This window comes from Eschrichtius robustus, chromosome 3, assembly GCF_028021215.1.
Source record: "Eschrichtius robustus isolate mEscRob2 chromosome 3, mEscRob2.pri, whole genome shotgun sequence".
In the NCBI taxonomy this organism is placed as follows: Eukaryota; Metazoa; Chordata; class Mammalia; order Artiodactyla; family Eschrichtiidae; genus Eschrichtius; species Eschrichtius robustus.
The window spans coordinates 79,228,378-79,253,639 of NC_090826.1; the positions used below are offsets into that span (position 1 = coordinate 79,228,378).

Consider the following 25,262-nt stretch of genomic DNA (forward strand, 5'->3'; position numbering starts at 1 on the left):
TCCAGGTGGGCGTTTTACAGCTGAGCGATGGGGCGACTGCGAGCTACGGCGGCTGCCCCTCCCCGCCGGCTGCACCTGCGCGCACTCCAGCAGCCTCCCGCCGCCAGCGTCAGACCCCGGGCCACCGAACTCGCCACGCCGCCCCTCCGGCCAGCACGCCCAGCGGCGGAAGCGCCCAGACCTCCGGCAGACGCGGGAGAGCCGGCGGGGGAGAGAGCTCGCCATCACATGGAGGCCCGAGCCCGCCCCATTGGCTGCGGCCGAGCCAGTCGCGGCGCTCGCTGGCTGCGGTTGGTCCCGGAGCTGCAGCGCCTGCACGGGCCCGGAGTCCATGTTACGCTTTGTTTAATTCCCCCCGCTACAGAGTCATGTGCTGCTGCTCCCGTCGCCGCCGCTGCCGCCGCCCGTGGTGCCCCGGCTCCTCCGCCGCGCTTCGAGGTGGCAGCCGCGGGCGGGGCCGCGGAAGCAGGGTCCTGGGCGCCGCGCGCCTCCGCCGCCCCGGCACGTCCGGGAGCAGCCGCCGCACGCCGCAGGTGATGCCGCCACCTCCCGCCTCCGCCTAAGCCGGGGCTAGGCGGCCAAGCTGCCCCCCAAGGTTGGTGCGCGCCTCTCCGGGGCAGGGGCCGGGGGCTGCGCCAGTGGGAGCCGCGCCGGAGCCGACGCGCGCCACCCCGGCGCCGGCGACCTGCCCCTCGGCGCCGCGGCCCGAGAGGAGGCTGCGGCTGGGACCTCGCTGCCGGGGGGCCAGGAGCCCGGGGACGGGGAAGGCGAGCGGGGCCGGGCCGGGCGCCCGCCTCGGCCCGCTGGGGCCCGAAGATCGTTCCGCTTTCGGCAATTTGAGCGGCGGGCGCCGCGGCAGCCGAGTGGGCCCCGCGAGAGGACGGTGCCTGCGACCTCCTCCCTTCGGCTCCCCCCACGCGCGCTCCCTTCTCTTTCGCCTCCCTCCGCCCCATCGGAAGGGCGGGGGGACCCGGTTACGGCTCCGCTGATTCTTCCCGGAGGTGGGTGTTTGGTGTCTGGCCTCCCTGGCCCGCTGCCCAGAAGGTGAGCCCTTCAACTTCTCCAGAAACGCTTCCCCTCCGCCTCCTTCCCGCGCCGGGTGGGCTGGACTGGGAAGTGAGGGCCCGCCCCGCCCTCAGCGCGAGAGGGAGGGAGCCGGGGGCCCGCAGGTGCACCCAGCCCGCCTCGGGCCATCTCCGGGTTGGGTACCGGTATAATCCGCTTCTAGCTTGTTTGGAAGCGTGGGCACTTGGGAGCCGGACTTCTGCTCGAATCCCGTTCAGTGGCTTGGGAAGGAGGAGGCTTGGGGGTGGTTGCTCAGGGAATCATCACCTCCGCTTACTGGAGGGTTGATAGGGGCCTTCCTCTTTCTCTTCCCCTTTATTTGGGGTATCCCTTATGGATAAAGAGATGAGTTTTTTTGGTTTCTTACAAAGCCAGCCGCGGTAAAGAAGAGCTGCCACAGGTCGAGGGGAGGAGAGGTAGGTCCCTGCTGGAGAGGGAGAGGTGGGGTATGCGGTCCCATTTGGATACGCAGTTGGGGGTGTATGTGGCAGAAGGTGGGGACGTAGGGTTTCAGGAAAGAAATAGTGCAAAGGTGAGAGTGTGGGAGCACTCAGGAGGCGCAGGGGATGGGGAATAGGTATCGGGGAGTCCTAGCCGACTGTGGGGCCCAACTTGAGCCACTTGGGCTCCTATGTGGCTCCTTCTGTTTTGCAGATTTCCTCCTTTCCTTCTCCTTGACTTTGAAAAAATATTTCTTGTTGGGCAAAGAAAGCTTTGAGGACATATTTTGAGAGATTCAGGAGTAAAGAGAGAGCTGACTTACGGAGACTTTCCTTAGCAGCTTTGATAATAAAATTCTAGTCAGGCTGCGTTTATTGAGCACCTATTATGTGTTCTGTGCCAGAAGTTGGAAGAGTCTAGGCCAGCAGGGAATTCCCGTCTGCAGTACTGGTGAGGGCTGTTTACTTCATAAACAACCGAAGGGCGCTTCCAAGTGCCAAGAATGACAGTGATTCAGACCTTCCCCGCCAGAGCTTCTGGGGCCTCTGCATGGTACAGACCTGTGGGAAGAAACCTGCACCATTCCCAGTAAATAGGGTCTTCAGGCAGCATTTATTTTTACAACTCATTAATACTGACCAGACACCTCCCATCAGCTAGGACACGGTGAGAGTTGTCTCTTTTCCTGTATTCTACATCAAGTGACTAAAACCCTGTTAAAATACAAGAACAAGATAGGAAAGATCCTGAGATGAAAATTAGGTAAAATAGGGTTCCGGCGAAGTCCTTGGTCTCTATAGGTTAGTAAGGGAGCCTCCCATGAAATGATTAGGTAATCCATAGAGCTGGGGAAAAAGCAATCCAAAATCTTGAATTGGCATGGTTTATTTATATACTTGAACATTTTATCTTAGATTTGTCTCATTTTTATTGAGGGCGTGTGCGTGTGTACTTTGTTGATTAAAACCTAACACATCAGAAGGTTGGAGAGGAAACTGTCCTCACATGACCCAGTCCTCCAGTCTCTTCATGACCATGTGGAATGGTGTATGATGCAACAGTTAAAGTATTGAGCCATATTTGTATCCTTTTCTTTCTGCCAAGGTTTACAGAATTTAAAAAACTTGGTCAAAACTTGACCTTTTTTTTCTTAATTTTTATATTGAACAGAACTTTTTTGATTAATTTTTTAAAAGTTTGCTGTGTTTGTAAGGTCCCAATAGCTAAATTATTTTGGTAGCTGTATTTTGGAAATCAAACTTGGTTCAGTCTCAGTACTGTAGGTAAATTGGCACTAGCTATGAAAAAGTCAAAGTTTTGTCAAAACGGTGTGCTCATGATTACATATGTTCTTGAAATGGCAGTTGGTAAGGGGTTTCACGTATTTTTCATGTATCATTGGAGCTGATGTTGACATTCTGAGAAATGCCAGCCAATATTTATTGAGTACCAGCAAGAAGCAGAGAACCAGAGTGGGTGCTGTGATGCCTTAACCAGGAAGGAGAGGATTCTTGTACGAATAGAGGGCAAGTAAGACCGCCCACGTGAGGACACCACCAGAAGCAAGGGATTGCGTTTGTCTAGGAGGCCAAGGAATACCGAGATGTAAAGGGTGTTTGGAGCCAGCCGCCGGGAGTGTTGTGTGTGTTGGGGAAGAGGGAAGGAGCACGTATTAGGGGAAGTGTTGAGGTATGTCATGGGTCAAAAATAGGTTTGCCTGGCTGGAGCAGAGAACATGACTGATGAAGGGAGGTAGAGGGAATCTAGTTAGTGGAAAACTTAAACCACAAGTCAGTGGTGTTAATCATTTGCCTCAAGAGTGGGTCTCCACAGGGGGTGACTTTGCCTCCCAGCAGACATTTGGGAATATCTGGGCATGGTTTTATTTTTGCTTGTCCTAGCTAGGAGGCAGGTGCTACTGAAATCTAGTGAGTAGAGGCCATGGATCCTGCTAAACATCCTGCAATGTGCAGGATATCCCCCATGACAAAGAATTATCCCATCTGAAACGTCAGTAGTGCCACGGTTGAGGAACCCTGCCTAGACAGGGAAGGTAAAGGCCGCTGTGAAGTGAAGTTACATCTCAGAATAGGCCTCGAAGGAGGTGGTTTTGACATGTGAGGAAGGACGTTGAGGTTGGGAAGCCAATCTGGGAGACTTCTGCTATGCTCAGGCCAGAAGTGGTTAGGATCTGGGCAAATTCTAATCAGAGAAAAAGGCATTTTTGAGAGATCGTGGCAGATGAGCTAGCAGGGCAGTATAATACTGGGTAAGTGGAGAGTCACAGAATTAGAACTGGTATTTTAGAGAAGTCTTGGTCTAACTTCTTTACTTTAGTAAATTCTTATACTTGTGAGGCAGCCTCTGTTTAAACACCCCCAGGAACAGGGACCTCTGTACTTATGAAAACATGTCATCATATCTTTGGACTGTGTGTATGATTATTATTTGAGCTGAAGACTGCCTCCCCGAAACTTCGTTCTGTTGATTCTTTTCCTCTGGAACTACCCACTTCCCCAGGACAGCCCATCAAATGGGCAAAGACAGAATGACGTCCCCCTCCTGGCCCTCCAGCTGATTAACTTTTCTCAAAGCAAAATAGTCCCATTTCTTTTCACAGTCCTGCATGGGACATGGTTTCTGTCTTCTCAGTTTGTCCACATCTCTCATGGAAAGTTATGGCGACGGGAATTGAATATGGTAATTGAGACCTGATCTGGTCCACAAAGAGTACAGTAGGACAGCTATTTCCTGAGACCAAGGCACAACAAGCATCTACTTTCTGCAGCTTAAGCTTACAAAACTGCCCAGCACAGACTCATGTACAGGATTCTGGACAGTCAAAACTCCCAGATATTTGTTGTATGAGCTGCTGCATCCTGTGTTCATCATGCAGATTTGTGTGTGTGTGTGTGTGTGTGTGTGTGTGTGTGTGTGTGTGTGTGTGTGTGTGTAGACGTTGAGTGGATGTTTTTTGGTTTGTTTTTGTCCCTGTTCAGTGCTATCCTATTTATTTTGGTCCGGTCTTCAGGCCTTTTGAGATTTTAAAATCTTAGTTCTGCCTTGTAATCACATGAGAGAGGAGTGGAGGATGACTTTGTCGAAAGCTTTGTAGTCACTTACATTAATACTTCATGAAACCCAGTACTTTGTTTGACACTGCTGGTCCTATTTGAGAGCTGGGCGTGCTGGGTGATGGAGGTGAATTCCAGGGGTTGATTAGCCCCAAATTTAGGGGCGTCTGAGAAATTTGTGTTCATGGCCAAGCTACACTGAGTTTGGCTCTTGCTAATGTTTGCACCTGAGGTGCCCTTTCGAAATTATTTCAGGCTGTTGCAAGCTTCTGAAATCGGTACTCCTCTGGGGTCTTTGTAATTCTGTTTAGACATCTGGAAGAGCATTGCTAATGTTCTGTGCAAATCTGAAGCTTGCCAAATCCAAGTTGCTTTTGAAATTTGTGAAGAGGTAAACTGGGTAATAACTGGTATTGGCAAAAACCATGGATGAAGTTTGTTCCCACTCAGGCTAAGTGTTTTTTTTTCTTCTTTTTTTTTTTTTTTGCTAGTATGCCTGAAATACTTCATTAGTGACAGCTTTACATTTGGGGAAGGGGTGGGGGGTGTTGGGGATTAGAGATAGGCCTTTCTCCCAGTACTAAGATTTAGCTTGTTGGTGGTGTAATATCACACTTATCAGATTTCACATGTCTTCACTGAGAAGACATTAGGAAATTAACCATTCTTGGATGTCTTTTGAAGCAGACAGGTTAGAAATCCTAGGTGGCTTAGTGCCAAGTTCTCCAAATGTTCTAGATCTATCCAGCAAACTAGATTTAAATAAATTACTTGATTCAGGTGGTCGCCATCCAACAGTGTAGAGAGTGCTAGAACAAAATTCCAGATCTCATAGCCAAAATGTGTAACCTCTTTGTTATGAATGTCCATTGTGCCCCGAATCGTTGCAGGTGTGTTGCCTGTCCAGATGGTACAGTCTGCTTGCTCTCACTTCTGTGCTAGCCCACATGGGAAACCTGTCTGTATCCTCTGGAGATGAAGGATATTCCTATGAGAAGAAGGGATTTTTGTGAATTTATGAGATTTCTTGAGGGGGGGAAATATTTGAAAACCCTTGGAGACTGTCCTTTTACACTTTCAAAGGCTGTATCAAAGTTGAAGTCACCTTGGGTTTGAGGATTCAGTGTATCATTTTTGAGTAGGAGGAGGGAATTTTATAGATGGGAGTGATCAACGTTTGAATTAGATAGAGGAGGAAATTGAGGCCCGGGGAGCGGATGTAGTGACAGAGCACGCATTAGTATCCACCTACCTTAAAGACCACAAATTAAGTCTAAGGCTAAAGACATCTCTGCTTGGAGGTGTGTAAACAGTGGGGTCCCTTAGGTCTTACTTACATAATTGATCCAAAAGAAGGAGTACCCAGTGGAATTTCTAGGTTTACAGATGACAGTAAGCTCTTCTGAATTATGAAATAGCTAACCAATGGGGATTTACTTCGGGGAAGCTGTGCTAGGATATGTTAGTCATCAGAAGATTTGCAGGTGAGTTTCTTTGTGGGCAAATGTGAAGTCAGGTATTAAGGAGGGAATTACGGAGCTGTCATAGGATGATGTTTTGGTGGGAGAATCCAGGAAAGGGCTTTGAAAATACTTGCACAGTGTTGTCCCAGCTTGTTGTTGCAGATTAAAAAGGACAGGAAATACTAAGCTTCATCAAAAGATTTTGGCAACAAAACAGAAAACACAGTCTTAATTGAGTTTCTACTGTGCTTTGTTCAAAGCCTGGGCACCTGACTTTAGGCAAGACACCAGAGCTGGAGTGAGCAACGTAATGGTACCTAGAAAGGGTAGACAGTCCTGCCAGAATGGAAGCTCCGTGAGGACAGAGCCTTGCCCATCTGCTTTTCTGATGTAAATATTCGAGTTTCTAGTATCTGGAAGAAGACAGCTGGGAGGAGATGTCTCTGAAGCCCATGAAACCACTAGATTAGGGACAGAGGAAACCTGAATTGTTTCCCTAATCCTAGCAAACCTGAGTGTGCTGTTTCAATCGCCTGCTTTCTTGTCTGCCTGCTCCAGTACTCTGTCAATGTGGTGAAGGCAGGGATGTATCTGTCTTGCGCTCCACTGATTTCCTAGTGCCCCACGCATGGCAGGCCCTGCCTTGGTATTTGACACCTGAAGGAATGCATGAAGAGGTGCATTCCTTAAAGCTTTATAAGATATAAATTCAGGATAAATGCAAAAAAAATAGGGTACCAGTTTTTCTTAGCCCTGGCTGGCATCAGAATCAGCCTGGGGAAGGTTTTAAAGTTACATGAGCGCAGACCTTTCCCCACACCTATTGAGTCAGAGTCTCTGGGAGTGGAGTTTCATTTTGAAAAGAGCCCTCTTCACTCCCCAGTGATTCTGGTGTGCAGTCAAGACTGAGAACCACCATCTTGCATAGTTGTACAGAAAGGCTGGTATTGACTGGAGAAACCTTCAGAAAGTTTTGAAACATTTGTGGCTGACAGGCCCACAAGTGGTAGTTAAGACAAGGAGCTTTAAGGATACATCTGTGTCCTTGGAAGATGATGACCAAGACAGCAGATGTCCACCATGTGGCCCTTGGTGCCTCCATGAGACGCTGTGTCCTGGATTGGATGGCATGAGGGGATCAACCTGCAGTCCATTCTTGAGCAATTGTTTCCAGAGTGGATCCATAGTGACAGTTACACCAGCCTATGGAAAAATAAGAATAAAGACAGTGCAGCAGGCTTTTCATGTTTTATTTTAGTACTAAGTTTGTTCAATTTAAAGGATTTTTTTTTTTTTAATCTTGGGATCTCTTACTTTGAGGGGTTAATTTTTTTTTCCTTTTATGAAAGGATGGTGATGGTTTGCTTTTGGTATCATTTCTTGGTCACCTAAAACCTGGTAGTTTTGTAACAGTCTTCTTTTGAAATTTTACTAGTCTGTGATATCAAAAGTCTGGGAATTACTACTTCCCTGAGGTGTTCAGGATGTCCATGTCCTCCTCTTGACACCTGCTATTGGGGAAGGATCACACATGTCGATGTTAGATTCTATTATGAACATTTTTTTTAAAATTAATTAATTAATTAATTAATTTTTGGCTGTGTGGGTCTTCATTCTGGTGCGCGGGCTTCTCATTGCGGTGGCTTCTCCTGTTGCGGAGCATGGCCTCTAGGCGCGCGGGCTTCAGTAGTTGTGGCTCGCGGGCTGTAGAGCGCAGGCCCAGTAGTTGTGGTGCACTGGGTTAGTTGCTCAGCGGCATGTGGGATCTTCCTGGACCAGGACTCAAACCCATGTCCCCTGCATTGGCAAGCGGATTCTTAACCACTGCGCCACCAGGGAAGTCCCATGAACATTTAATTCCTTAAAAAACGTTTTATTTTCCTTCTCTGCTTGCTGGTAATAGGAACTTTGCCAGAGAAGGTTTCACTTCCCCAGCAACTCTTAAGTCCCATTGCTAAATCTCAGTATCAAAAGATCACCAATACTGCAATGAATTCTACAAAGCAGGGAGAAGGAAGGAAGTGCAAGGCAGCCGTTCTCTCTGAAGGGTGTCAACCACCAGGAAGCTGCCTCTGCAGAGCTCACTCAGTGGAGACGGGACAGATTCATGCCCATCACACTGGGTATGAAGTGCCATCTGTCAAATTCTCTTGTTCCCAAGCCAGTTCTAAGAAATATTTGGATACTAAAATTCTTTGGAAAATGACCCCCATGATTCTTGCAATGGCACCCTACTGAATAGGCTTTTAAAATTAGTTTATTATCAGATATAACTAGTTTTTTTTTTAAACTTAACTGGTCAAGAAATAATTGGGCCATTTATGGAATACCCAGAGCTAATAACAATAATCATTTATTAGGCATTTACTGATTGTCCAGACCTATGCCTTGGAATTTACATGCATTCTCATTTAATCTGCAAAACAATCCTGAGTGGAAGGTGCACTTATTCCCTCTTTAGAGATGAGGAAACTGAGGCTTGAGAGGTTATGTGATTTGTAAAAAAAAAAAAAACACAAAGAAGTGGTGGAGGTGGAATTTGAAGCTAGTTTTATTTCAAAACTCATTCTCTTAATGTACTGCACTCCTCTCGTTTATCTTAGATTTCTTTGTATTCATTTTATAATATTATTAATATTTCTTTTAAAGAAAGAGAATCCAATTTTGAGGTGTAAAGAGACCTTACAGCTTGTCTAGTTCATGCTCCTCATTTATGGACCAGGTCTGAAGCGTGGGTACACAGCTGAGGAAAGCTATAGGGGCACCCAGCTCTGCAGGCTTCCAGGCCAGAGTTCTCATCAGCGCACAGTGGTTTTAGAAAACATCAACCTGTCGGTAAAACCACTTGAGTGAAAGTTGATCCTAGAATTGAGAGGGTAATTTAAAATCACTTGTTTTGGTGCTTTCTCTAGCCCTATTCTCTTTTATCATCACTATTGGTGATAGAATGCCACTTGTAATAGCACACACTAAGTGCCCTCCTCCTAATTAGATCTGACCCTACAACACTACTGTACATGAATATATAAAGATGTAGCTAATATTTGTTAAGGTGTTTTTGTCCAAATGTTTGCTGAATAAATGCTATCACAAATATATGCAGTTAAAGACAAGTAATCGTTACCCCATATCCTCTGAGTTAATGATGATGAATCAATAAATAGCCATATATCTATGTGATATGTAGTCTGTTTTATTTATAGATTTATTATGCTCAAATATAATTATTTCAATGGAGTAAATTCACTCTGTTAGAGTTTCTACTTTAATGGCTCTATTGTTCATATTAACATTTAGCCAATAACAAAGTACAGATTGGGAAATGGTCTGCAGTGTTACACAGCTTGCACAAATGAATCCCCTTCCTACGCACACACATGCACGCACTTACGCACACACACGCAGAGGCTTTCTCTTTAACTTAGTTCTTTTCTAGCATTTCTCTATTACGGGACATTTTCCTTTCTGTTTAGTTCTAAGTTCTTTTCTTTATGAATTATTTGTACCTGGAAAATTCTGTACGAGGCAGAAACTTTATAATTACATCTGTAATTTCTGCTCTAACCAGAGAGAGAGTTAGAGTTAGATGCCAGCTGTGGTCTCAGGCATATCCCAAACACTGCCTGAAGCGGGCCTCACATGGGATAATTTATGACAGCTGGTACTCAACCTCAGGGTAGGGTGATCAGGAGGGAGTGGGGGGTGAACCTGGGCTGAACCAGAAACTGCAGGTCCTGTCGAAAAGGGGCCTGTTGAGCAGATCTATTCAGCAGCCAACTGTTGCCATATGGGAATGTGGGCCAGTCTTGACAGATCTTCTGATTTTTTCACTGTAAGCCAGAAATCTGGATTACTTAAAAATCTCCTGATTTTAAAAGATTGGCTAACACGACGTTTTAAAAAGAACTTCCTGCAGACCAAACAAAATAGCTTTGTGGGCTGGATACAGCCTGTGAGCTTAGACCCTTAGAGATAGATAGACCTTTAGTGGCCAGGTAAATGGAAGCATATGATTCAAATAAAAGCATAATACACTTTTAAAAAGTTGAAACAAAGCAAAACTTGATGTCATCGTTTTATGTACCACACACACACGCACACACACACACACGCACACAAACACACACACACACACACACATACAGAAAGCAGAACAAAACGAACCAAAATCCCCATACTTGTAATGGTAACAATTTCTGCCCTTTACATTTGGTTTGTTACATCCAGAGTGGTTACATTTGAAGGGGTTGTCCTGCCTGAGGAGTGACAGACTCGGAGAGAAATACGCGGAGTATGGGAATGCAGCAGGTAGGAGAAGATACGGGGGGTGGGAGGCAGGTGGGCCCCGTGGTAGAGAACAAAAGGTCAGAGCCGCTTGGAGGGCCAGAAAGATCATCCACCCCAGGAGATAAGTGAAGAGGAAGACTCCATTATATCTCAACATTGATTTGGGGGTTATAGGGAGGAGAGGGAGATGGAAGAGGAGCCCACAGTGAGAAGGGAACACTGTGATCTGATAAATATTCAGAAATAGCGCAGAAGCTCTGGGTGGGCAGAGGGCTGTTGTTTTGCCCTTCCTAGTGTGCACGTTAACTTGTGTGGTGGCTTCTTCAAAAGGAGAATTGGAGTGAGAAGGAAAAGAAAGGATTTAGGTCAGGAGAATATAGAGTGAGGAAAGGAAGAGGCGACGACAGGACAGCTGGCGTCACAAAGTAAACCAGTAAAGCTGAAAACGTTTCCCTGGTACAGACCAGCACTCTTCCCCCACCCCCCAAACGACGGCATTGTCTGAGGGGGTGAGCACCATAGCCCCCCGCTCCCGGATGGCTCTGGACTCCAGCTTGTTTGGCTTGCGGTGGGGGGGGGGGGGCTGGTGCGCTCAGTGCCACTGATGTAGCCCCCCAAGGGCCTTTCGTGTGAAGTTGGTGGCAGCAGGGCTGCATCTGCCCCGCCAGGCACGCTGCTTGGAGGTCAGTGCAGGCTGAGTTTTAGCCCCTCTTCCCGGCTGGGTGCCCCCCGGGAAGGCCGTGACCCCAGACCTGTGTTGTGACCCTTCCTTCTAGGGCTCCTGTCTTTAGTTTTATCTGCTGTTCTGGGGAAAATCCTTCCATTGTTTAAGTCTAATCTGTTATACATATGCCCTCTCCGAAGGAGAGGAGAGGTGATACTCTAGCAGCTCTGTTACTAGCTGAGTCGAGACTTTTAGCCTGAGAGGGGATTTTTAAAACCATTTTTCTCTTAATCATCCCAAGGATAGCACATTGTTCCTGGAATTCCAGCATTTTCTGGGAAATAAACCTTTTGATTCATCAGCAGGTTTTATCCCAGTCCTTAGGACTGTCATCCCTGTGTGACCTGAACCATGTCTTTCTCAGCTGGTATAGCTTTAAATTTTTAACGCTTTGGTTGCTTTCAGGATATAAAGCAAATTTTACAGATGTTCCCCTATGTTAGTTAGTTCAGTGCTATAAGTTCTTTGTTTTGTTTTGTTTTTATTTAGTTTCTCAGCGTGGAAGCCCCTTTGTAGTACGGAGAGAATGGGTACAGATTTACTTGCACTGTTGCTGGGAAGGAGGAAGATTCTTCGAATTCCACTGTTTGTTCTTCCAGGGACTCTAGCCCACAGATGGAAATCCTGGAAGATCCTATCAGGAAGTGAAACTTGTAAATAATCTTTGTGCTGGTTTGGGGCATTAAGGATTAACAAATTGTGCAAGAAGTCTTCTTTAACCTTCTTCTAAAATACACTTGAAAAAGAACACAATCGTAGAGAGTAATCTAGTCTGGAAATAATAATAGGAAACACTTGCGTAGTACTTACACGTGCCTGGCACTGCTTGGAGCACTTTATGTATATTAGCTCATGTGTTCCTCACAACAGCCCATTTTGTAGCAGAGAACAACAAGGGCCGGTTCCCCTGTCTGGCTGCACTTCCCCATCTCTGCGAGCAGCCAAGCGACTCAAGGCCACAGAGCTGGAAGCGACAGAGCTGTGATTGGAACCTAGGCAGTCATGGCTTCAGAATCTGTGCTTCTGAGGACTGCATTATGGCCCCTTGTACTCTTCTCACGACAAGGATCGCAAATAGGCTTTACAAACTTCTTTTGCTTTCCATATCACCTCAGCTGTAAACTTAGGATCAGGGTTTGATGTTAAAAAAAAGAAAATTATACTCCTTCCCTAATACCTCCTCCCCAAACCAAATGAACAAACGGAATTGTCAGGAGACAGTTTCCATCTAGGAACAGAAACTAAAGGGTCTTCCTGGAACACTGTCCTAAGATACCGGACTGATCTCTCTAAGGGCTGCAGGTGGGGCCTCCTTGCTGTGACAGCCCTCACTCTTGGCACCAGATTTGTTTTTAAGAGGACAGAAACTATTTTACCTTTACAACTAGTGGATTTGGTGAGCTTCTGAGAAAGTTTTAAAAATGGCTTTTCACACTTCATAAAGGACAGTGGGAAGGGCCAAGGACTTGGAGCTTAGATGACTTGAGTTTAGTCCTGGCACTCTTCTTCGCTACTGACTGTGTGGCCTTGGACTTCTCGACTTGGGTTTCATCCCCTGTAATTGGTGGAGGGGGCGGGGTGATAACGGCAATAGGATTGGTTTGGTGAGGATAAGGAGCTATTACATAGGACGATATTTTATTAACAACAGTGGCCGTGTGTGTTAGGCAGCTGGGGACCAGCGTGTGCTCTGCGAGCGTCGGGAGTCTTTCCTGTGGGTGGGTGGTGAGCTGGACGCTTGGGAGTTGGTGGGAAGGTTTGCGTTGATCTGAGCTTCTTTCCTTTCCTGTTCTCTCCTTACCTGTGGTACAGTGTGGATGATAATGTGGGTGTCCACTCAGTGTCTGGCCCAAACTCCTTTTCCTTGGTGCTCCCTCCTGCTTCGGGCTCGCCTCCGGTTTGCCTACAAAGTGCTGTTTGTTTTGAGGGTGAAGCGGGCAATTCTCTGGGCAGTGCAGTTACTGTAGTTCAAAGCAGAAAGCCAAGCTGGAGGAGGAGGGACAGACAGGGCTTGTTCGTTAGAATTTTGTACATTGATTTTTGAAGGAAAGAAAGGGGATTGATTAAGAGATGACTTCTCCATAGAAATATTATGAAATGCCCTTCATAACAGAACAAAATTGGGCAAGGAGAAAGGGCTTTAAGAAATCACTGCTTATTACTTTGAAAGCAAATGCTTTTGTTTGTTTGTTTGTTTTGTTTTTTTGAGAGGAGGCAAATACTTTTGGAACTCTTACTATGTCTGCAATGCATTCTGGTAGGATAGGAAACAAAAATTGATAAATGATATTTACAACAGCTGTCATTTTGGTGCATTTTAGGTGGTCCTCATTGGGCCAAACACTTTTCCTGTTTTATCCTCAGATTAGTCATGAAGGCAGGAATCATTTTTTGTGTGTCCCATTTCAAAGATTATAAAATTGAGGCTCATAGTATTTAAATAACCTACCAAGGGTTACAGTGCTAGTAAGTAACTGGAAGAGCTAAACTTTGAACCTAGGTCTGTCTCTCATTCACAGTATGAAAAATGAGTGTGTCACATGCCCCTGCTTTCAGGGGGAGACCACCACATACGCAGTTTGGTGTAATTCAGCTCAGCACGCGGTATATGCTGTAATTGCTGCATGAGCTAATTTTTTTGAACATTTGTTCAGGGGAAGGAGAGACTGATTTTGATTGGAAAGATCAGAGAAGGTTTCACAGAGAAAAATAACTTGAGCAGCGCGGAGGTAACATTGGGGCAGCAAGTGCCGAAGACATAAAAGAAGCATGTGATGTGTTTGGGGAATGGTGCTGTGACAGAGTGAGGGATGTGGGAGGGAAGGAGGGCAGAAAAGTAGTTTGGGACAGATCACAGAGGGACTCCAGTGTCCCGCTAAGGAATTTAGACTTCATTCCATTGCCTTTGAAGGTTATTCCATTAAACGTTCTTGAGAAGGGAAATCATTTATTCTAGTCTCTGATGTGACTGATTCTGGTGGCAGTGTCTAGAAAGGAGTAGAATGTGTGCAGCAAAGGTTCCCCAACCAGACTGCAACATAGGGTCACCTGGGAGTTCTTAAACATACAGATGCTGGGAGTACCCCATGCCCACCAGCAACACCCACCCACCCCTGCCCCAGACATTCTGTTGATTCTGAGTGCAGTCAGATAAGGGAGGTGATTCTGAGTGCAGTCAGATAAGGGAGTAGGGCCTGTAGACATTCTGAGGCTAATTGTGAGTTTGCCATTGTGTGGATGATTTATAAACCACAGGAGGGGGCCAGTAATCAAACCTTGGGGAAGATCTGTCTATTTAGGTTTTATCGTTTGCTTATTATTCCGTATAGATATTAAATAATCTCAGAGCATCATCATTTTCACATAAATTTTCCCATTCATATCTACAATAGAATGCAGTATGGCTCTAAACTTTACGCCTTTGTGCTAAGTCCCCTACCCTGCCCCACCCCCTTTTTTTGTTTGTTTATTTCGGAGGAAATGGAACACGTAGCATTTCCTTCGTGACTGTCCCTTCATGGACAATCTCTCATCAGCTGTGGAGTCCACTGCCTGGGGCATGGTGGCTACAGAGCTAATAGTTCAGCTCTTCAGTCTCTTAGGAGTTGAATGATATGATGCTCACTTGTACATTTCCTGGGACCTAGCGTGAAGTTAGGCCATTTTTTTTTTTTTTTTCCAAATGTTGCAGACCTCTCCTACTTCCGTTTCTTGAGTTCTAAATCAACTACTGACTTTTAAAGTATAAACTTTGCTGGGAGAGCAAACAGTTCTACCAAGGGAGAAGCAATTTCTCAACATTAAAAAAAATTAGAAATTATAATTTATGCTTAAAAAAATAATGTTAGTCCAAGTTTTTGCTCTCTTCTCTCTTCCTTCTCCGTTGTTCTTTATCCTGCCGTATGTTTACAAACCATTCTCATGACCTTCTGCCTGAGCAGCATATTTGTAGTGGGGCCAGATTATACATACACCACTGACTTTTTCATCTGACCTCTAAATTCAGCCTTTGAGCCCCTTCATTTCTTTGAGTTTTGCTAACAGAGTCTTCTTGTTGAAAGGAATATTATTTCCCATGGAACTTTACTGATGGTGTGTGGAATTATAGGATCATGCTTTCTGAAGTTCAGACCGAAGGTCCTAAAATCTTAAACGTATCCAGATTGCTATTGCTTACTTTACTTTTAGTTCAGTCTTGGCATTTCAGGTCTAGAGGTGGTTACTACCCAATGGGCATCCTCAGCCCCTCCCTGAAAATTAAAGGGAGCACATAAATGAAACCAAACTTCTTGTTTTTCCTCACCTCTCTGTTAATTTAACTAAGTCAGTTGGCTTGCCCTCATTTGCCCTTTTCACCCCTCCCAAATTAATGTTATGTGCCAATTTGATTATAACAGTGTGAATAATTTCTAAGTTACTTTTCAATACAGATTGAATACTGTTCCTTGCGGTTCTTTTCTTCATCACACTGGTAGATGTATCCAGTGTTTTTCTATCCAGCCTGCTTAACTCCTGTGTGGTTCTTGTAGCCATGTAAGTTTCAGTTGATTTGGCCATCGTGATTGTATGGGACACTGTATCAAATGCTTCATCAAGATCAAAGCACGTGGAGTTCAGTGCATTCCCTTCCCTTGCTAACTCACTTGTGCTGGAGGCAGGCAGTCCTGGAGCCTTGCAATCCAGGATTCTGGTCAAGGTAAGGAAGCAGCCCTTCTTCCTGATTTGGCTGTTCTGCAAATATCTTTTCCTTTCTTTTAAATATTCATTTATTCAGCAACATGTAGCAGGCACTGCATTCCTGACCCTGTACAACCAGTGGTTACGTTCTTGCTATAGAAAGGAAAACCTCTTAGCCTTTCACTTCTCTCCTTCTGCCTTAGCATGGGACTCTTCCCCGTGAACTTTCATGCTAGAGAAAGCAAGCCCAAGCCAGTGGTGCCCCATTGGTAGTAAAATGTGTTGGTTAAAAGTAGATTCTGTGGCCAGCCAGGCTGCCCAATTTCTGGTATTTGCTAGTAGTATTATTTTAGGCAAATTACTTAATAGCTCTGTGTCTGTTTCCTGGTCTGTAATATGGAAGTAATGGTAGTTCTTGCTTCATAGAGTTGTCTGGAATAATTGAGTCAATACATGTAAAGTGGTTGGAATTTGTTTAGCTAGGTTTAGTTTAAAAATTGATGAATAATCTTTCAAAAGTTTATAATAACGTTTCTGGATTTTCCAGGCACTTTGTTTTTCTTTCATACTATTTGCCTTAGTCACTCCACTGCAGACAAAGGAAAGGAGATGAAGATCAAACAGTCCAACTTTGCTACCTTAAATTATTTGTAAATTGCTTTTCTTCTTGAAGACTCCATTATGATAGGTAGTTGAGAATTGATATACTCAGTAGACAATATGACTTATTCCCTATTTACTCTTATATTGCTACTTCCCAGTGTGTAATTGTACAGATACTCATATTTTAAAAATCTTTTTAAGAACATTATTTTCTTAGTAATAAACATTATATTTATTAGACCTGTTAAATCATTTTAAGTTGTTGGATTTTTAATGTATTATTTTTAAACGGATGCCCAAAGAGAATTTTTAAATTTTTTTTTTAATAAGGAGGCAGAAATACCCACTACAGACAATGAATAGACAAAACATGCCTTCCAAAGAAAAATGTCTTATAGGACAGTGTTTAGTCTACACAATACACATCATGATCAACAGTCAGTAAATAACCCAAGGCTGTTCATGTTAGCAGTCTGTGCTAGGAACTGTTTGAATACTCTTAACTTATGTACAAGTATTTGCATTTAGTCAAGCCTATATGGCTTCCTGCTAATCTTTCATATTTATGCTCACTGAATCACAGTACATCAGCCATCATGGCTCACTTTACATGTATATTTGCATATTAACTGAAGAATGAGAGGGGAAACTTGGAAAAAATGTATTAAGATTTTGTCCATTGGGACTTCCCTGGTGGTGCAGTGGTTAAGAATCTGCCTGCCAATGCAGGGGACACAGGTTCGAGCCCTGGTCCAGGAAGATCCCACATGCCGTGGAGCAACTGTAAGTCCACGTGCCACAACTACTGAGCCTGCGCTCTAGAGCCCGCGAGCCACAACTGAGCCGGGGCGCCACAACTGCTGAAGCCCACGCGCCCTAGAGCCCGTGCTCCACAACAAGAGAAGCCATCGCAATGAGAAGCCCGCGCACCACAAGGAAGAGTAGCCCCTGCTCACCGCAACTAGAGAAAAGCCCGCGCGCAGCAACGAAGACCCAATGCAGACCAAAAAAAAAAAAAAAAAGATTTTGTCCATCACAGTTTGATCGACCTGTGGATCTGTCATTATTATTTTATTAAATACTTTTCAGCTGCAAACTAAGATCATGTTTAACCTAATTTATATTGACATATTGCTAAAAATCGGTTGGCCCGTTGCAAAATACATGTTTATAGTTTACTCTTTCAAACAACTTGGGAAGTTGATGAAGTCACATGATATAGTTGAGAGAAGATTCTTCTGAGTAAAAGATGTGTAGCACAGAATAATAAATCCACAGCCAAAATGCACCTACTCATTTCTTTTCAATTCAGAGGAAGAACAGACCCAGGGTGAATTTTAGCTCCATTACCTACTGCTTTGAGAAAAACACCTATGAGCTCCACTTCTTCTAGCACAGTGGTAATGAGTCTTCCTTGCAAAGGCAGTTCTGAGAATCCAGTGAGGCAGGGCATGTGTGGGTCCTATGTAAATGTTACTAATTCTGCTCAAGATGTGTGTGCTTTGAAGCACTGAGCTGAGGGACATACCAGCTCACGCCTGTAGCCACCCAGGCCTGTGTTTCTGACGTGTAGCTGGGTCTTGCAAGTAATGGTGCAGGTGTTCTGAGTAGTGCTTTCCTTCTCAACTTGCTTGAAACCAGGAGACTCTGTGCCTAGGAGGGAGCCTAAACCATCTTGCAGGCAGACTTACTTACTTACTTACTTACTTACTTACTTACTTATTTATTTATTTATTTATGGCTGTGTTGGGTCTTCGTCTCTGTGCGAGGGCTTTCTCTAGTTGCAGCAAGCGGGGGCCACTCTTCATCGCAGTGCGCGGGCCTCTCGCTATCGCGGCCTCTCTTGTTGCGGAGCACAGGCTCCAGACGCGCAGGCTCAGTAATTGTGGCTCACGGGCCCAGCTGCTCCGCGGCATGTGGGATCTTCCCAGACCAGGGCTTGAACCCGTGTGCCCTGCATTGGCAGGCAGATTCTCAACCACTGCGCCACCAGGGAAGCCCCAGACTTTTTTAAAAAGGTGATTTGCATCCCCTTGCTACATTTTTGCCATGGGAAGTGACACTCTGGCTCCTTGAAAATGGCTAATAATTGTCCATGGGTAAATGCCAATCAAGCCAGCCAGTTGGCTCTGAAGACATTTTCCTTGAAAGCCACGGCCCAGGTTTTGCAGAGGCCGGGAGATGAGTGTGAGTGCCAGAGACCTCCTTCACAGAAAAGCCTGTTGCATGTGCTACCCTAGAAGTGAAGACAGAGACAGGGATGCCGCTGTGAAGCCTGCTATTACAGAGAGACAGTCTCTTAGGTAACCAGATGGCTTGTCATTTTTCTTTCTTTGTTTGCAGAAAATCCAGCTGTAATAATGGCCAAGAATCCTCACACAGAGAAATCGTGTGGCAGACGTTTTTAATCATCAAAGTAAGGTCTTTCTCTTTTAAGATGAAGAAAGATAAGGAACATCGTTTTGGGATATGAGTTTATCATCTCCTCCTCCACACCCATTAGTCCTTAGGAAAGCTATCTTTCGTCACTTAATTTGGAGCCTCTAAATGGCTTTCACACTGTTGCTGTCTTGGTCCATGGACTGTGGTACTTAGGGAGTGGAGACTTGCAAAATTAACCTCCAGTATTCTTCCAAAATCAGTTTTATTTTTTGTGGCGTCATTTGTGCCTACCTGGGAGCATTTTTTTATGAGGTTGTTATTTTAATATTTTTTTCTGCCTAACAGTGGCAAGGAAGAAACACTTTCCATGAAATACAGAAGGGGCAGGAGAATAGCTGAGCTGTGAGAAAGTACGATATGATGCTTTGGTCTTGTGATTGTTAGGATACATACTTGTCAGGAATGGATGCAATCTTAGGATGTTGTATTATCCAAACTATGAACTTTGGGATCCAGACAGCTTAATTTAAGCATGTTTCCTTTGCTTTGTCTCAAGAATTTCATTTTTCTTTAGAGGTTTTCCTTTTAGGCTCTTGGATTTATGAGTAACAAATGAAGGCAGAGATACCAAAAGGTATTTTAAAATAGAATTGTATCCAAAACATGGTAATCATTGACTTTTTTTTTTTAATGAGAGAATTGAGAGAAGTTTTGAGTTAAATGCCCTCCTTCCTACCTCCCTCCCACCAGGTACTTTGTGGGAAAGCAATGGCAGTGCTTTGGGAAGAAGCATTAAGTTTGTGAAAAGAAATGAAGAGTGGACAGGTCCAGGGTAAGCAAGGGACTGAGAGAAGGAAAATGATGGCAGCAGAGGCAGACCTGGACCCTAAAAGCATGCTAAGATCCCTCAGGAGGTTTTTAGTAATAAGCCCGCATGCCACTGTGCGAACCTGAAGGATGCGAGTGCATCTGCTCGTGCCCAGCCCCTGCCCAGCCCGTACCGGCACACTTGAACTGTCCTTGCCCTTCACCTGCACGCCCTACAGCTCCAGGGTCTGTGCTGCTGAGTGAGGTGGTGGGGAAGGGCGAGTGAGACACAGTTCATCAGGAGAGAAGACAAAAGCACTCACTTTCTCCCTCACTCTCCGCTCAAGTGTCTGGGGTCTCATCATTGCCAAGATTCTTAATCACCTTTTAATACATGCTCTGTTTCTTGGCTTGTCAGGAGGCTAATAGCAGCATGCTACTGACAAGTGAAGTGTGAACTAAGTGCCAAAGCAGAAGGAAATGGAAAGTGAGAGAATTTCAAGTTTCACTAAGAGTGGAGTCCATGCCTCTTTTGTGTGGTGTGGTTTTTGTTTGTTTGTTTGTTTGCCTTCTTCTTAAAAGGGCCCAGTTGGAAGAGAATTCAGGGAACAAATATTAGTCAGCAGATTAGGTTCTGAACTGGATAGACTTTGTACCTTGGCATATGAGTGGTTATCCTAGAACCTTTTGAACTTTTACCACCGAGTAATTCTGAAAAGGCTGACAGAGCCAGTGGTAGATAATGGGAAAGAGCGCGGTGTCCTCTGCTCAAGTAATCAAGGTACATATTATTCAGGTGGGTAAGGAGCCTAGCTAGTTCAACAGAGTGATAGCATGGAATTGCAGGCTCATTTGGAGATGAAGGAATGGATCACAGATGGTCGATGGGCTTGATTTTTCTCTGAGAATTCACTATTGTTTTGAGAATAAGCAGAGCTTAGAGGAAATGGCCCAGATTTTACACTTAGGAAAGAACTCTTATTCAATTCTCCATTTGACCACTTTCTAGCTAAGACATCAGGACAGTTACTTAACTTCTCTGACCCTGCTTCCTCAATTGGGAATATGAGAATAGGACTTTTGCAGATCTGTTGGGAAATATTAAGACTAAAGGGAGATTAAAATGAGATGCTAACGCTTAGCAGGAGCTTAATGTCCATCAGTTTCTTTCTTTCAGTCAAAATTTAACTTTTTATGTAGAATAATCATCCTTTATATTCTATTCTCCATGTTGAGTTTTGAAACAGGAATAACTTTTATTTAAGCTATCACCTTGATGATAAAAGGAGTTGTTTATCAGAGACAGTGCTGTAGGTGCCTTGCAACCAGATAGATTCGTGTGCAAGGGCAGGCAGGGTACCGGTGAAGCTGTCCACACCTGGAAGCCCAGAAACTGGGCACTGAACGCATAAGCGGACTCCTAGAGCTGGTACACTCTGCCTATGGCAGATTCTTAAACCACCTGTTTGCTATCTTTTAAACACTACCCCGAAGTTCACCCAAGTCAGAGGGTGACAAAATGGACATAAACGCAGAACTTTGGAACTGCTCTGTGATTCATACGCCCAGAGAAATACTTAATTGTTTTCTGGAAGAATGCACTATATGATGATCTTTTGTGTGGAATTGGTATGTGTAAATGTTAGGGCACTGTGCGGGTAAGGATCCCAGTAGACAGCCTAGGAACCCGGAATACTTTTTTTTTTTTTTTTGGCAGTTCGTGGCTGCTGCATGCACGCTCTCCCTTTTGAGTCAGCCAGGCGCAAGAGAAGTAATTTCCCATCCAGAAGCTCTTTCGGCAGCTGAGCTGTAGTGGATATACTGGGATGTGGCTAAGTTTAAAATTGTGCGTAAATCCAGCTTCCTCTCCCCTGGAAAGGCTCAGCTTGTCTTTATACCTTCCCCTCCGGCCGATTTTTTTTGTTTTTTTCCGGGGGCAGAGAGGAGAGGAAAGGAAAGGAGGAACACTGAGGCAGGCGGACAGCTTGTAGTTGACTTAGGTCCGCGCGGGGAGGGGGAACCCAGGCGGGGGCTGGAAACGGAAGGTCTGCCAGTGCGCCGCAGGCGAGGCCGCCGGCAGGGGGAGGCCGGGCCGCGGGCAGCCACCTCGCGGGCCGCCGGGGTGGCGGGTCGCCCTCCGGGAGAGCGCCGGGTGCCGCGGACCGTGCGAGGCGGGCGGCGGCGGTTATGCAACCCGCAGCCCCCTCGTCCGCCCTCTCCGCCGGCCTGCGTCCCTCCCTCCGCTTGGCCGGCACTCGGATCTCTCTCGGTCTTTCTCTCCCCTGTGTGTTTCAAACAGGAAGTGCACGGCTGTCTGTAACGTGCCGCCGGGTCCCAGGATGGAAGAGTGAAGTCTTCGCGTCGCGCCGGTTCCAGCTCGCGGAGCCCGCCGGAAGCCAGTCCCCGGAGAGGAGAGCGCCCTGAGGGAGCAGGGTGGCCGCCTGGTCCAGGTGCGGGGCTGGGTTGCGAGCCCGCGGGCCGGGCGCTGGGCTGTCACTCAGTCACTCAGCGGATCTGCAGCTCCCGCGCTGCAGCCTCACTCGCCGTGCCTTTTCTAGGTTGCGCTCCCCTGGCTACTTTCTCTCCCGGAGGATCTCTCCAAACTCTGTGGCTCTGCTACCCGGGTGCGTTGGACCCCGGTGATAAGGCGCGTGGCGGCACGCGGCGCCCGCGGGACCTGCCCGCTTCCTCACCCACCTTAGGCGGGAGCTTTCCAGGCTGGGCTGCTTGTGCCCGGGAGGCTTCCCGAGTCGTCAGCTGCCCTCTCCACCCTCGCCTCTCCTCCTCCTGCCGCCTGAAGCAGCGGCTCTTTGTTCTTCACTTTGTTCGCCAGGCCAGGGGTTATCTACAGAAATGGGTGGCTTGGGTGTTAATAAGAGTGATGTGAGTGGGAGGGGTGGGGACCTGGGAGAGAAAGAGGATGAATTGAGGGTGATGTGTAAGTTGGAAAGGGGAGCAAGAGCCTTGGTGTCCGGGCTAAGATATCTCACCAGCTCTGTAGCCAGTAAACAGAGGAGTCCAGGCTCTTTGCTTTCCATTTTGGAAGAGCCAGGCTGTCAGGAACTGAGGGAATTCGTGATGCAGACACACACTGGAAAGGTAGTGACCAGGAATGAGGGGCAGCTAGTTCTGAGATGTTTAGTCTGGTGTCTGGCTTGTTAACTCCAGTTGTGGATTCTTAGCCAGCCTCTCTTGCTGAGACAGAGGTACTTTTAAAGGTAGAAGCCTGACATCTTTATTCATTAAATGCCATTTTTCATCGGAGTAAAATTGAGAACGACTTTTCTCCAATTCACTGGGTAGGTTACAGTTTCACATTGCTTGTCTTACTCCATCTCAGAAGTGCATAGGTGGAGAACAAAATGCTAGAGGAAAGGTTGGTTTTATGCGCAGAGTTTTTGCTTCTTCATATCCCTGGCAGCTCCTCTCTCTGCGGACTAAATCAGACGGACTTTTCCCCCAGTGAAAGCCTGGTCTTGTTTACCCGCCTTTACTTGTCTACCTGGTTGAACGCCTGTCTTGCGGAGGGACACTAAAGGAGGTGTGATGGTTGAGAGGAGGTGAGAGGCAGTTTGATGGGAAGATTGTAGCCTCAAATTAAATGTTTGAATGAAGTTAAAGCCAGTAGGATCTTCTTTCTCTTTCTTTTGGAAGAAGGGATCCATGCAAATGACTAGAGGGGAGGAAAGTGAGATTCTGCAAAGAAGGGCCTCTTTCTGTAGCAGGGAGGGAAAGTGCAAAATCACAGTACTATGTGCGCTTAGCCCCTTCACCTTATTGGGTGGTCAGGCTTTCTCGGGAAGCAGGGTTGGTTGTAGAATTTAAATTCGTGATGGCCTATGCTGACTATACCACTCTAATGCTGATGTTTTTTGTAGTGAAATATTTACTACATAATTAATTTTGCTTTGAAAGGAAAGTCTTTTGTAGTTACTCAGCCTGGTACATTTGTACTTTCCCCTCCCTCCCTTTCTTTTTCTTATAAGCAGCATGGAGGTAATTTAAATTATAAGATCCCATTATTCCAATAGTCCTTCAGAACTTTAATCTCTTTTAAAATGCAGGTGCTTTGAGCATTGTGATATTATCAGTAATTGGCATAATTGTGTTAGCATTAAGTAGCCAAGATACACTAAGAGCGCTGAGCAATTAATTTTATCTTTTTCTAGATAGATGTGGACTTCTCAAATTTGAATTTAATTGAGACGTCTGTGTTTATGCCTCTTCTTGCCAAATACATCATGAGATTAAAAGTGAAAACAAGTCATTAAGAGAGACTCTTGAAAGACCTGTACAACCATAGTATTTGCCTCTATTTTTATACCCAGGTATACTCCTGGCCTTCTGATTCATTAATTTACCTGAGGACTTTCCTCAGCATCTGTCATTCTGTTTCAAGATAAAATAGAACAGCCTTTGTGACCGCCCAAACTTGTCCCCTATTTAGGAACAGGATTTACTCCCACCCTAGTGGAATTTGATAATAATTAATTAATAACCCAGGAATAATAAATGGCCTTTAGATCCTCATTTTCTGTTTGTTTACAGAGCGCATTTTCTATATCTCCTGTATAATTTATTACTCTGTTTAACAGTCTGAAATAGGATTCATTTATTCTATTTGATGGAGCGAGGAAACTGAGGCTGATAAAATGTGACTTGTCAGTGGTCATACTAGTAAATGGACCTGCTGGGACTTGAACAAGAGTCTTATGCTTTATAGTGCTTGGCTCTCTTATAATCTGGAAAGTGGCTGCTTAAGGAAGAGATGGCAACGCTGATTCAGATGGTCTTTTGCCTTTCTAAAAGAGAGCTGATAAACACTGACTCGAGATTAACTTCACCTAAATCTCCAGATCTTTTCCCATTCCTCTCTACCCAGAGCTTAGGGGGTTCTATTGTTGTTGTTGTTTTTTCCATGTTTGAAATTTACACTTCCTCTGTGTTAGTGACTAGGTTTAGCTGTGTTTGCATCATTTTGATTTGTTTTCTGCTGCCAACATTCTAATGGCATATTTTAATTTACAGATATCTTATGTCAGGTCTTAGTGAACAGTATCTTTTTGAAAGGTCAGATTAGCATATTTTAACTTCTTAGAGTAAAAAACAACATTTATGGTTTACCCCTAGGACATAGTTTACATCCCAGAAAAGAAATAATAAATTAAAAAATTAATAAATGATGTATATAGCTCTCTTCATACTCCACTACCCTACATACTGTATGACCACTGTACATAGCCCCCTAACTTCCCCACCCCAGTTCAGGATAACTTACTGAAAACCTTATATTATAAAAGACATGGGTAAATCCATATACACTTTATATATTAAATATTTTTGTAATACTCCTCAGATGGAAATAAGTTTATTTTTCTTATTTTTGCAACATTTAATGTTGAGGCTCTTTTTAGCTAGGATTTTTATGTTACACCGAGAAGAATATAAATTAAAATTTAGAGTATATTTTCAATGGGATATGCTAGATAAAATATTTATTTTGTCTTCAACAATTGAAGTATCTGTAGTGATCTATAACTTCCCCTTTGTAGAATTGTGTCAAAGCATCAGGAGAAAGGGGAGAAGGTGGGGGGGAGGGAGGGGGAGGAAAGGGAGATAAACTGAGTGATCTTTTCTTTTATAAGTAAGGAATGGAATGATATATGCATATTTTCTTAATACACAATGCACTGCCACTTCTGTCTGTTTTGAACAGTTGCAGTGGCTTGTGAACTAAGA

General features: G+C 45.2%; 1 protein-coding gene across 7 annotated transcripts in view; it reads left to right on the top strand.

Annotated features, from left to right (window-relative positions):
* The first annotated feature begins 313 nt into the window (after positions 1-313).
* Positions 314-25,262, top strand: part of LRRC8D (leucine rich repeat containing 8 VRAC subunit D) — a 108,767-nt gene continuing 83,818 nt past the window's right edge. Inside the window, exons 1-2 of one of the 7 annotated variants that reach the window (XM_068540254.1) lie at positions 315-595; positions 21,823-21,973. The gene's annotated coding sequence lies outside the window, so the exon portion shown is untranslated. Of the gene's footprint in view, positions 596-632; positions 1,045-1,301; positions 1,482-18,702; positions 18,751-21,822; positions 21,974-25,262 lie in introns of those variants that run through there. The other 6 variants (XM_068540255.1, XM_068540258.1, XM_068540256.1 and 3 more) reach the window with 6 other exon arrangements.